Raw genomic sequence first — 5,358 nt, 5'->3', positions numbered from 1 at the left:
GCACTGACTGCCAGCTTTACGGTAATGCGTACCCCTAGCGCGGCTCTGCTTGGGTGGGAATGTTCTGAGCAAAACACTAAGTGTTACTCCATACCCCCCGCCCTCCATGTAACTTCTTGACCCCAACCAATTGGGGGGGGGGGGGGGGGAGTTTGCCCAGTCGGTAGAGGCGCTGGCTTTAAAACCGGTTGTTACTATCAGCGTGGGTTCAACCCCCAAGTTCGGCGCGGGATGTGTGTCCCAGAGTCAACTTTGTGCAGACTCTCCTCGGTGTCCGAACACCCCCGTGTGCACGCATGCGCACGATAAAGATCCCAGGGTCACAGCGAAAGCCTCAGGCCTTGGAAACACGAATACATGCATGCAAAAATATGAAGCTCGGGTGTCCGTTCGGCCAACAGCCAATAAAGTAACCATTTCAGCACTGACCCAAGACGATCCAACCCGGTCCCTAGCCCATTTCAGGTCTCCTCTAGCGGCCGGCAGCCAGCTGTCTACATCCCCCCCCCCCCCTGCATTTTTATTTTTTATTTTCATACAAAGCCGGGTTTTCCCGTGTAACATGCCCCTAATGGCTTTGCCGTGAGGGCGTAAAAGTTACATTTTCTCTCTCTATTAAATACAGGTGTATTTATTTTAAATTACAGCTGTAATAGCTATGAGCCAAACGGCTTTCCATACCAAGCGAGCTTCGGGGACAGAAACCGAGTGAATGGACGATCACAAGGCTGCGTTTTTCCTTGCTGGAAATTAAAGCGTCCCTCGCGGCGAGAATTGACTCGGGGGACTGTCAGTGTACGGCCACTCGCTTGATAACTAATGCTTAAAGTTTCCTCTTCAGAACGAATGTGTATTGACCAGTGAAAAGAAGTCATCAAAATGAACAAGTAAATATAAAGGATTTTTTTTCTCTCATTGTGATGCTCTGCTTTGTTCTGTCTTTTCACAAACAAATCTTTTGTTGTTGTTGTTGCTGTTGCGGTAGCGGTGTTGGTGATGTTGGTGGCACTATTTCATTTAATTATTAGACAGCAATTAGCAGAATGAAAAGAAGTAAATATTTCTAAGACTCTTCGATAACATGCAGGAGGCAGATTTAAGCCTTACACGAAAACGGTTGATAAAACATCACTTCACAAGAATAATGTGACTAATCGTAGGGCAGTGCAGTGCTCTTTTCAGGTATAAATGTGAGCGTTTCACCTCAGTCTTGATTTGAAAAATGTACGTGTACAGGGCTCAAGCGGCGAAAGTTGGAAACAAGTCATTTTAACATAAGATGGTACTAACCGTTCTTAACAACGTTTCTTCTTGATCACTTAAAACGGAGTCCTCCACATGCCCATTGCCCAGACTATACACGAATTCAGAACTTTCCTTGACAAGATCGATCTCTCCCCCCTTCCCCGCCCAGCTTAGCACATCATTAGGTTAAAGGTACTGAACTTGTCAAATCCAGGTGCACGGAGCCCCTGGGGCTTTTAGTCATACCACAGGCAGCTATATCCGTAAGAAGAACTACCAAGTTTCATTGACTTGCACCCAAAGAGTCAAGAACTGCGATTTTTTTACGAATTAATTTCGTACTCGGACCCGACCGGTCTTGACCTATTTTTGGATCTAAATTTAGATCAAGTAGATCACCACATCATGCACAAAAAGACACGTCACTAGCAAACTATGTCAGACATCATCATTAGTTTGTGTAAAACAAAATGGAGGCCGGAATCACTCAGTTGAATCGAACTCCGACCAAACACCACGTAATAACTAGGTTAATTTATGCACTCGCGTGAACAAGAAACTGTCGAGCTTCACAGATGTCGTCGTTGGGTAGTTTTGGGTTTGTTTTACTACCATAGGAGAACTTTTGAACTGTAAATGTACTCAGCTGCAACAAAAACGCAAAACGAAGGCTGTGAGCTGCACTGTGCCTTTAACGCCGTGCATGGGAAGAGCAGATTTGGTGGCGAAAAGCTTCCCGGCCAAGGGCAAGGCTGCGCCGTTCAAGTTTCTGCCAGCGATTGAAGATACGTCCCTCGCCGGTGATAATTGACTCGGGGGACTGTCAGTGTACGGCCACTCGCTTGGTAACTAATGTTTAAAGTTTCCTCTTCAGAACGAATGTGTATTGACCAGTGAAAAGAAGTCATCAAAATGAACAAGTAAATAGAAAGGATTTTTTTTCTCTCATTGTGATGCTCTGCTTTGTTTTGTCTTTTCACAAACAAATCTTTTGTTGTTGTTGCTGTTGCGGTAGCGGTGTTGGCGATGTTGGTGGCACTATTTCATTTAATTATTAGACAGCAATTAGCAGAATGAAAATAAGTAAATATCTCTAAGACTCTTCGATAACATGCAGGAGGCAGATTTAAGCCTTACACGAAAACGGTTGATAAAACATCACTTCACAAGAATGTGACTAATCGTAGGGCAGTGCAGTGCTCTTTTCAGGTATAAATGTGAGCGTTTTAACTCAGTCTTGATTTGAAAAATGTACGTGTACAGGGCTCAAACGGCGAAAGTTGGAAACAAGTCATTTTAACATAAGATGGTACTAACCGTTCTTAACAACGTTTCTTCTTGATCACTTAAAACGGAGTCCTCCACCTGCCCACTGCCCAGACTATACACGAATTCAGAACTTTCCTTGACAAGATCGATCTCTCCCCCCTTCCCCCCACCTTAGCACATCATTAGGTTAAAGGTACTGAACTTGTCAAATCCAGGTGCACGGAGCCCCTGGGGCTTTTAGTCATACCACAGGCAGCTATATATCCGTTAGAAGAACTACCAAGTTTCATTGACTTACACCCAAAGAGTCAAGAACTGCGATTTTTTTAACAAATTAATTCCGTACTCTGACCCGGCTGGTCTTGACCTATTTTTGGATCTAAATTTAGATCAGGTAGACCACATCATGCACAAAAAGACACGTCACTAGCAAGCTATGTCAGACATCATCATGAGTTTGTGTAAAACAAAATGGAGGCCGGAATCACTCAGTTGAATCGAACTCCGACCAAACACCACGTAATAACTAGGTTAATTTATGCACTCGCGTGAACAAGTAACTGTCGAGCTTCACAGATGTCGTCGTTGGGTAGTTTTGGGTTTGTTTTACTACCATAGGAGGATTTTTGAACTGTAAATGCACTCAGCTGCAACAAAAACGCAAAACGAAGGCTGTGAGCTGCACTGTGCCTTTAACGCCGCGCATGCGAAGAGCAGATTTGTTGGCGAAAAGCTGTCAAGGGCAAGCTTAAGGCTGCGTTCAAGTTTTTTTGCTAGGGATTAAAGATACGTCCCTCGCCGGTGATAATTGACTCGGGGGACTAGACTGTCAGTGTACGGCCACTCGCTTGATAACTAATGTTTAAAGTTTCCTCTTCAGAACGAATGTGTATTGACCAGTGAAAAGAAGTCATCAAAATGAACAAGTAAATAGAAAGGATTTTTTTTCTCTCATTGTGATGCTCTGCTTTGTTCTGTCTTTTCACAAACAAATCTTTTGTTGTTGTTGCTGTTGCGGTAGCGGTGTTGGTGACGTTGGTGGCACTATTTCATTTAATTATCAGACAGCAATTAGCAGAATGAAAAGAAGTAAATATTTCTAAGACTCTTCGATAACATGCAGGAGGCAGATTTAAGCCTTACACGAAAACGGTTGATAAAACATCACTTCACAAGAATGTGACTAATCGTAGGGCAGTGCAGTGCTCTTTTCAGGTATAAATGTGAGCGTTTTAACTCAGTCTTGATTTGAAAAATGTACGTGTACAGGGCTCAAACGGCGAAAGTTGGAAACAAGCTATTTTACCATAAGATAGTACCAATCGTTCTTAACAACTTTTCTTCTTTATCACTTTATCAAGGTTGCCTAGATTTTTTTTAAATAATCAAAAACGTCCTCCACCTGCCCATTGCCCAGACTATACACGAATTCAGAACTTTATTTGGCAAGATCGATCTCTCCTCCCTCCCCCGCACACCTTAGCACCTCATAAGTCAACCGTGCATGCGAAGAGCAGATTTGTAGGCTTGTTTCCAGTAGGCAAGAAGCGTAATGTTTAAATTTTCCTCTTCAGTACGAATGTGTATTGACTAGTGAAAAGAAGTCATCAAATTGAACAAGTAAATATAAAGGATTTTTTTCTCTTAATGTGATGCTCTGATTTGTTCTGTCTTTTCAAAAAAGAAATCTTTGTTTTTACATTTAGTCAAGTTTTGGCACTATTTAATTTAATTATTAGACAGCAATTATTTTGCAGAATGAAAAGAAGTAAATATTTCTAAGACTCTTCGATAACACCCAGGAAGCAGCGATTTTTCTGCCATAACACTTCCACCGGCATGATGACTGATATTCACCAGCTAAACCATGTTTCAGAAACTTGAGCTCGTCACCCGCGTATTACCCTGTCATTTATGGAAAGCCGTTTGGCTCATAACCATTACACGTGTAAAAAATGATTAGTACACGTGTAGTAAATAATTAATACACGTGTAATAATGATTAATACACGTGTAATAAATGATTAATGCACGTGTAATTAATGATTCATACACGTGTAATAAATAATTCATACACGTGTAAGAAATGATTAAATACACGTGTAAGAAATATTTCATGCACGTGTAAGAAATGATTAAATACACGTGCAGGAAATAGTTTATACACGTGTAAGAAATGATTAAATACACGTGTAAGAAATATTTCATGCACGTGTAAGAAATGATTAAATACACGTGCAGGAAATAGTTTATACGCGTGTAAGAAATGATTGAATACACGTGTAGTAAATGATTTAAATACACGTGTATTTTAATCATTAAATACACCTGTAATAAATTAAAACTTGAATCGAAAAATATACGACTTGCAAAGCAACAACTCCCGCCATCTTGAGCTGTTCTGGCAAAGGGCAAGAAATGTGAAAGAAACGTGTAAGAAATGATTAAATACACGTGTAATACACTTTTCATACACGTGTAAGAAATGATTAAATACACGTGTAATAAAAATGTCATACACGTGTACGAAATGATTAAATACACGCGTAATAAATATTTCATGCACGTGTAAGAAATAATTAATACACGTGTAATAAATATTTCATGCACGTGTAAGAAATGATTAAATACACGTGTAATAAATAATTACACGTGTATCTAAACATTTCTTACATGTGCAGGAAATATTAATTACACGTGTATCAATCATTTCGTACACGTGTATGAAATATTTATTACACGTGTATTTAATCATTATGCTATTCCATAGCATAAGAAAAAAGATAAATTACACGTGCAATAAGAAATAAATACACGTGTATTAATCATTTATTACACGTGTAT

This window comes from Littorina saxatilis, unplaced genomic scaffold (assembly GCF_037325665.1).
Source record: "Littorina saxatilis isolate snail1 unplaced genomic scaffold, US_GU_Lsax_2.0 scaffold_768, whole genome shotgun sequence".
NCBI lineage: Eukaryota > Metazoa > Mollusca > Gastropoda > Littorinimorpha > Littorinidae > Littorina > Littorina saxatilis.
This window is presented reverse-complemented; position numbering follows the sequence as displayed.